The sequence below is a fragment of the Cebus imitator genome, unplaced genomic scaffold (assembly GCF_001604975.1).
Source record: "Cebus imitator isolate Cc_AM_T3 unplaced genomic scaffold, Cebus_imitator-1.0 Scaffold264, whole genome shotgun sequence".
Classification (NCBI taxonomy): domain Eukaryota; kingdom Metazoa; phylum Chordata; class Mammalia; order Primates; family Cebidae; genus Cebus; species Cebus imitator.
Window position 1 is genome coordinate 337,217 of NW_016107579.1, and position 9,138 is coordinate 346,354.

Below are 9,138 nucleotides of genomic sequence, written 5' to 3' on the forward strand. Positions count from 1 at the left end.
TTTCTTTTCTTTTTCTTTCTTTTTTCTAACTTTATTTCTCTTTTCTTCCTTCTTTCTTTCTCTCCCTTACTCCCTCTCTCCCTCCCTTCCTTCTTTCCTTTTCTTGCTTTCTTCCTTCCTTTCTTTTCTTTTCTTTATTGTTTTGCTATTTTTGTATTGCTGCCATCAATGGACTATCTTGTCCTAAATCAGAATTGCACATTAGGAAGAGAGATGTCTCCTCTAAATATGAAATAGTTGCATAGCAATCGTGATAATGAAATGGAATGTGGGCATAGTGTGCCTGTGTTTTCTCATAATGGTATATTTTGCTGTGATATTCTGGTGTTGAATGTCCCACTTGTATATAATAAAAAATGATATAAGTGACCATTTAGAATTATTATCTTTTCTCCATGACAATTTTGGGGAGTACTTTTTTGTTGAAAAGGGTACTATCATTTGCATGTTAAATTTTTAAATGAATTTCTTTATTTTAAGGTGCAAGTAATAGAGGGGAGTTTACTACAGTGCCTTCTGGACTTTCTTCTCTTTCTCTGTTGCTGTTTTTCATTTGTTCTGATGTCTTTGAGATTCCTCAACACACAAACATTATTTCCACAGTCACATGTGACTAGCTGGTGCTACAAAGAGCCTCTAAAAAGCTCAGACCTAGCAAAGGAAAAGAAACCTTGATTTTGTTTTACACAGCGAGTAAAAGACAAAAAAATAAATAAATAAAGTAATTACTCCTTCCATGTGAAATGAATAAGTGTCAGAGTAAGCCAGGTCCCCTTTATCTCGGTCTCTCCTTTTTAACCCCCTTCCCCTGAGGCATATGGGCAATATTTGCCATTTGTGTATTTATGACTACGAAGATTTCCTACACTTTAATTTTCTGGGTACCAATGCCCTAGGGAGATCTTGGCATTCGCTTACCCAAAAGGATCTTGAAAGTTGTTTGTATTGATGACACAATATCTACCCCATCCATTTGTGCTGGACTTACACTATACCACCTTTTTTTCACCGAGGCTTCTGGACCAGCTTAACTTGCTGAACGCATATCGCAGTCATTTTTCTTCTTGAACTCCTTACTTCCATTCAGTACCGTACCATTTAGGTGTTGCTTTATAATTGTCTCATGTGTATGTCATGGCTTATTAGGTGTATTACTTTGGATGAGTCACATAATTATTCTCAGCTCTGTTTCCCTCTGTGGAAAGTGAGAGTAATAGCAATGACTTTGATGGGTTCCATAAGGAGACACCTCTTTCTTCCTCATGTTGTGTTCCTACCTCAGTCTCCAGAAATTCAGCCATTTTTTCCCTTCCGCCAAAGTACTGTGGCATTATCTTATCCATAACTCTCCGCCTACTTGCCGTTATCTCCAAGAGAGGAGTATCCTATTTTACAGTTGAAAAATTTACTTTCCTTGTGTTGCTTCACCCTAGGATAGAATTACTCAGCTGAAAATGACTGCTCATGCATGCCATCTTCTCCCAGACCATATTGCTCAGGAGAAGTGGGTGTTCTGCCTCCACTTCTTACTGCCAAGTCTGAAGCATACCAGGACAAGGCTACTGCATAAGGAAGGGAGTGCAGCTATATTGACTGTGCACTTTCACAGATGTTTGTGAAGCATGTTTGCTCCACTGACGGCTGGCTGAGGAAGTCAATCTACTCTGCAGACCCAGCACGTGCCCCCAACTTTAAGTTATGGAGCAAGGACAAGATTTTCACTTTGTTCTCTCCCTATTCCTTCCATCCAGCTATAGTGGAGGCCATTTTATTTAGGATTGCCTTGGTCCAGCAATAAAATCAATGCTTGAATTTCACTTGATCTCCTTTTGTCTATGTCCCCATTGGTAATGACCAAGAAGAGTGGAAAGCAGCATATTTATGCAATTAACACTCATGCTCCATCATACCCAGCCAAACTTCAACAACTTATTATGACAATTAAATAAGATATCATATGTAAGAATAGTTAGCATAGCCTATGCTACGTAATAGGCATTTGTTAAATTTTGTCAGCATTTTTCCATTTTGGACAGGATTTCTATTTGTTTCCCTTTTATGTTGTATTTTATAACTGTAAAGTACAAAGTGGCATGTTGGGAACGTAGAGTGTTCAATGAATTTTGCTTCTTTGTTGTTACCAGTTGAATTAAAAGTGGCTTTTAGATGCTTATGAGACTCAATATTCTTGTCTTCCTTATGAATATAAGATGCTCTTTATCTTAGCAATCTTTTTCTTTGCTTTGAGTTTTACATCACCTAATGACATAAATTTACCTTTATAAATCCTTTGGTTGAAAACACTTTACAAACATGTTGCTTAAGTTAATATATTTCTGCCATCTAGTATATGATAGATTTCAATCTTGATCAATACTTTCTATATTATATACATATTTGTACATGGTATGCACATAAGTGCATATATCTTTTCCTTCATCAGCATTTTAAAGCGTGTATAAGTATCTACTAGACAAGATTCCTTTATGTTAGCTCTGTTTTTAAATTGTGAACACATTCCATTAGTAACCCATATTTTTTTTTTTAACTTTCTCAAGTCTTCTTTTTATTTATGTTCCAGTTTCATTTGTTCCTATTACTTCCTTGGGAACAACTGAATTTTCAGGTTAAATTTTCATTTTCTGCCATTATCCATAACTATTACATTTTTCGTCTTATTGTATTCACCTTTTCATTCTTTCTTCAAAGATTTTTGCTCCAAAATAGACAAAACAGGTTTCACAAGTTGAGAAACTCAAGCTAAGAGGTTAAATGATTGGCCCAGAGCATTTACACTCAAATTTTTATTTTAGATTTTAACTTCAGTGTTTTTTCCACAAGACTAAGTGATCTCATTAATATAATTACTTGATTTTCTTAAGGTCCACCTGGATTTTTTATTAGATTTGAGACGTGTTATAATAGCATTATTAATTACAATCCAGCATTATTTTTTAAACAATATGTTAAATTTAGTTAGTTGGCAAGTTTATAAAGGTAGAGAATCCAAATTATGAGTTTTAGATTAAAGATAATTATATCCATACAGACACAGATGTGACTCTTGTTCAGAAAAAGCTTTAAAACATTTGAATTTAACTTTGCCCTGTGTGCATCTTTATTACAAATTCACATTTCAAATAATATTGTGTTTTTCGTTCCATGCGTAACCAACCCTCTATTGGTATCAATTACTAGCACTTGGATAGAATTTTAAACTTAATAAATTCCTTCACACATTTCTCATGGAAATCTCAGCAACTATTTTTCCAGATGACAAAACTGAAGCTCAGATAAATGACTACTTGCCCATAATTAGAAAGTAAGTAGCTCAGTGGAAGCTTGAACCCAGGTTTTTGTCCACAAATTTTCTTTACTGTTTTTTATGCTTAATTTTAGCTTTTGCCTTCTCTGAATAAATTTGAAATTTGTGCATAGGAGGTTTACTTCTTCTTTAAAAAGAGTTTTATTTTTTATTTTTAGTCACAGCAAATGTGGGTGTCTGCTCTTAAGTCACACACGTACACAGAATATATACAGTATATAAATAGATATGTATGTGTGGTCTGAGTATATGTATATATACACATATACACATATGTTTATATATATATATATATTTGCATCTTAATATCTATCTCATCAAAGAGGTTATTTTCATATCTTTCTATCTCTCTTTTTTTCAAAACTGCATCTCCAAATGCTCTATCCTAAATCGACTAATGAGGACACTAGACACAATGCTGTTTCCTGATTGCTTCTGCCACGTAGAACCCAGGATTTAAGAATTGACCAGAAACACCAGAAATCCAGAGAGCTTATTCTAATTAGCATCTTCTTCACTTGTCCAGATTCTTAGAATAGGTCCTAGTTTGGGTGGATGTACATGCATATGTTACAGGGGTTATTGAATTTCTTTAGTCCTCCCTAGAAGATTACAGTGAGCTCTCTTGTAGGTGAATGAAATAAGCTCAAGGCTTATTTTGTTCAGCATGTTACATAAAACGAGTGAATCATGCGTTTTATGTATTTTAGTTTTGTCCAGTAGAGGGACCGGGGAGGCAGCTTTTAAATTTTTCTAGTCTAGACACCTATAATTATATATGGGTGACTTAATAAAAAACTTTCAAGTTTTGTTAAGTGCAATTGGACTTAGGAACTGAATCTATCTTAAATTATTGCCCTTCCAAGTACCTGAATAAAAATGTTGCTAAAAGTATAGAATATTGTGTGTTGTTTTTGCTTGTTTTCTCCATTTTTAGGTCAAACTCATTGACATCCAGTGGATGCCAAATGCTAATTAGTAAGCAAAACATAATCTTGATTTTCACATAGATTTCTATTGAAAAATATGTGAACTTTCATGGAGACACAACTAAAGACACAACTTTCATGGAGAAACACTAAAATGGTTTGTGTCAAACCATTAGCAGTCGATTCTCACTTAATTTATCAATCTTCATTCCGTAAGTTGCCTATTGATTATTTCTCCTGAAATCATGAATCTCTCAGGCAGGTTGTAAGAAGTCATTGGTCATGACACTAGTCACTCGATTTCCTCTCTTGTAATCTCAGGCTTATTAAAAGAATATATCTTGAAAAGTAAAACGTGTGTTGCCAAATCCACAAATGCTTTTCTCACCAGGATCATTTGTTTATTTATTCAAAGAGTATTTGGGCAAATCCTATGTGCCAGGGGCTGCACAAAGTCCTGGTGATTCACTGGTAAATGACTAAGATATGGTTCTTTCTTTACTCAAGGTATTTCTAGTTGAGCAAAGAAGACTGATACAAAGAAAGTGAAGACCAGCAAAATAAGAATTCAAAATGTATAGAGTGCTATGGGGATATAGGGTACATAGAGAAGCTGAGGCCTGTAGGCTGAAAGGGACTTAACTTTTACATGGTTTGGGAGAAAGCAAGGGTGCAGGAGAGATACAGGTGGCAGAAAATAAGAAAGTGAGAGGCAGGTAGAGAGAGAATGAGAGAAGTGGGGGAAAGACAGAATGGTATAGGCAAAGAAATCATAGGCAGTTCAAGAAAGATGCTCAGTGGCCAAAAACTAATTGAGGCATGACAAAGACAAACATGAACTGATGGGAAATAGGAGATAATAAGCCAGGGAGGGCATAATAAAGCCTTTGTTTTTGTTTTCCAAGAACCCCCTCTGACTCGTCTGGGTGACTGCACTCTGATTTGTCTTCAAAACCCCAATAATCTCCTAGTCTTAGCCCATATGGCTTCAGGTGTTGACCTCATGCCCAAAATCAGTCAGTCTGGAGTTGGGCATGCATTCCCAGCCTGTCAGACTTACAGCTTAGATGTGCTCATGAAATCCCAAACCAGGTAAGTGAGAGTCATACCAGGGATTTTTGCTGGAACTGTTAGATAAGAGATCTAATCTTGCACTAGGGGGTTAAACTGACAGAGCACATGTTTAGAATTGCTCTTGATATTACCTAGGTGTGCTCTTGATACTACCTAGGGGCCACTCTTGATATTACTTTGGGTCACTTGCTAAAGAATAAATGAAACCTAGAAGAGAGTAAAGTTGATTTAAGACAAGAATTATGAGACATATTGTTTGAGCACCTGGATCTAACCATACTTGATCTGTTTCAGGAATATCACCTTATGGCTAGCTGTGATTTGGATTTTCTGTCATTATAATACCAAGGATCCTGATTATAATGGTTTGGGGCAGTTGTGGATTGAAGCTACTGGGGACAAGACAGTGAGAAAGAAGCCCATGCAATTAGGATTGTTTCATCTGTCAAGATGTCTAGTTTCTGGAGTTGAATGCTTCTACTGGTCATTTTCCAAGCCTGGGTCAGGTCTGGTTCAACTTCAGACTGTGGACGACATTAAAGTATGTTGAAGAGCACTTTAAGAAATCTCCACACTGTGTTCCGTAGTGGTTATCCTAGTTTACATTCCCACCAGCAGGTAAAACTGTTCTTTTTTCACCACATCCCCATCGACATCTATTAGTTTTTGAGTTTTTGATTATGGCCATCCTTGCAGAAGTAAGGTGGTATCATATTGTGGTTTTGCACTTCCCTGATCATTAGCTATGTTGAGCATTTTTTCACATTTGTGGCCATTTGTATATCTTCTTTTGAGAATTGTCTATTCATGTCTTTAGCTCATTTTCTGATGGGATTGTTTGTTTTTTCACACTAATTTGTTTGAGCTCCTTGTAGGTTCTGGATATTAATTCTTTGTCAGATGTATATATTGTGAAGATTTTCTCCCACTCTATGGGTTGTCGGTTTACTCTGCTGATTGTTTATTTTGCTGTGCAGGAACTTTTTAGTTTAAGTCCCAATTATTTATCACTGTTTTTGTTGTGTTTACTTTTGGGTCTTGGTCATGAACTCTTTGCCTAAGCCAATATCTAGAAGGATTTTTCCGATGTTATCTTCTATAATTTTTATGATTTCAGGTCTTAGCTTGAAGTCTTTGATCCACCTTGAGTTTATTTTTGTATAAGGCGAGAGATGAGGATTTAGTTTCATTATACTACATGTGGCCTGCCTATTATCCCAGCACCATTCCTTTCCCCACTTTATGTTTTTGTTTACTTTGTCAAAGATCAGTTGGCTTTAATTATTTGGGTTTATTTCTGCATCCTCTATTCTGTTACATTGGTCTATGTGCATATTTTTTTTTTTACCAGTACCATGCTGTTTTGATGACTATGGCCTTATAGTATAGTTTGAAATTAGTTAATGTGATGCCTCCAGATTTGTTATTTTTGCTTGGTCTTGCTTTGGCTAATGTGGGCTCTTTTTTGGTTCCAGATGAATTTTAGGATTGTTTTTTCTAGTTCTGTGAAGAATTGTGGTGGCATTTTTATGGGAATTGCATTGAATTTGTAGATTGCTTTTGACAGTATGGTCATTTTTACATTATTGATTCTATCCATCCATGAGCATGGGGTGTGTTTTCATTTGTTTGTGTTGTCTATGATTTCTTTTAGCAACTGTTTTGTAGTTATAGAGGTCTGTTACCTCCTTGTTAGGTATATTCCTAGGATTTTCTTTTTTCCCTTTTGCAGCTATTGTGAAAGGGTTTGAGTTCTTGATTTGATTCTCAGCTTGGCTGCTGTTGGTGCATAGCAGAGCTACTGATTTGTGTATATCAATTTTGTATCCTGAAACTTTGCTGAATTCATTTATCAGTTCTAGGAGCTTTTTGCAGGAGTTCTTAGGGTTTTTTAGGTATACAAACATATCATCAGCAAAGAGTGACAGTTTGAGTTCCCCTTAACTGATTTGGATGCCTTCTCTTTCTTTCTCTTGTCTGATTGCTCTGGCTAGTATTATGTTGAATAAAAGTTAGGAGGGTGGGCATCCTTGTCTGGTTCCAGTTCTCAGAGAGAATGCTTTCAACTTGTCCCCTTTCGGTATTACGTTGGTTGTGGATTTGCCATATATGACTTTTATTACATTAAAGTATGTCCCTTCTATGCCCATTTTTGCTGAGGGTTTTAATCAAAAAGAAATGCAGGATTTTGTCAAAAGCTTTTTCTGCATCTATTGAGATGATTATGTGATTTTTGTCTTTAATTCTGTTTATGTGGTATACCACATTTACTGACTTGCATATGTTAAATCATTTCTGCATCCCTGGTATGAAACAACTTGATCATGGTGGATCATATTTTTGATATGCTGTTGGATTTGGTTAGCTGGCATTTTGTCAAGGATTTTTGCATCTATATTCATCAGGGATATTGGTCTGTAGTTTTGTTGCTGTTGTATGTCCTTTCCTGGTTTGGGTATTAGGGTGATACTGGCTTCATAGAATGATTTAAGCAGGATTTCCTCTTTCTCTATCTTACTGAATAGTGGCAATAGAGTTTGTATCACTTCCTCTTTGAATGTCTGACAGAATTCAATTGTGATTCCGTCTGGACCTGGACTTTTTTTGTTGGTAATTTTTTAAATTTTCATTTCAATCTCACTATTTGTTATTGGTCTTTTCAGAGTTTCTTATTCATCCTGGTTTAACATAGGAGGGTTGTACATTTCCTGATCCAGCAATCCCACTTTGGGGTATCTACCCAGAGGAAAAGAAGTCAGTATACATAAAAGATATTTGCACACTCATGTTTATAGCAAGACAATCCACAATTGCAAAAATACGGAACCAGCCCAAATGCTCATTAATCAATGAGTGAATAAAGAAATTATCATATATATACCATGGAATACTATTCAGCCATAACAAGGAAAGAAATAATGGCATTCATAGCAACTTGGGTGGAATTGGAGGCTATTATTCAAGTGAAGTAACTCAAGAATGGAAAACCAAACATTGTATGTTCTCACTTATAAGTAGAAGCTAAGCTATGAAGATGGAAAAGCATAAGAATGATACAATGGACTTTGAACTTGGGGGATGAAGGGAGGGAGATGGGTGAGAGATAAATGACACAAATTGGGTACAATGTGTGCCTGGGTTATGGGTGCACCAAAATCTCACAAATCACCACTAAAGAACTTATTCATGTATCCAAACACCACCTGTTCCCCAAAACATCTATGGAGATTAAAAAAAAATAAATAAATCTTTTTGTAAAAAAGAAATCATCTGGAATATTTAGTTTTAAATGATTTTTAGAGTGTAGTGGATACTCAGTGAATGTTTATTGAATTAAAGGCCAAATTGAAAACTATTTTGAAAAATAAGAGTATGCTGAAGAGCAAAGACATGCTCCAGGTGAGGGGCCTGTGGGAGGCACTGCCTTGATCCTAAGTCCAAATTTAGAAAACCTGGCTTAAAGCGAAGGCCTTTAACAACAATAGAATTGGTAAGGTAGGGAATCTGCCTCAGTTTATGGTAATTATCTGGGAGACTAAGACGTAAGGGCAAGAAGCAATGAGTATTGGATGGCACCAATGTTAGCAAATAAGCAAGATAAAGAACTGAGAGCTTCAAACGGCTTCACTAATGATTTACTTGGTGTCTACTATGACCCAATTTCTAGGTAAGACTTTTTGTAAGGTTTTGAGGGAATTAGAAAGCACAGTGTATCTCACTGAAAGACTTGTAGAGGAGCTCTAACAGGTATAACAATTAGAGATCAGTACAAGGCTACATTTCTTTTTTCCTTTTTTTTTTTTTTTTTTT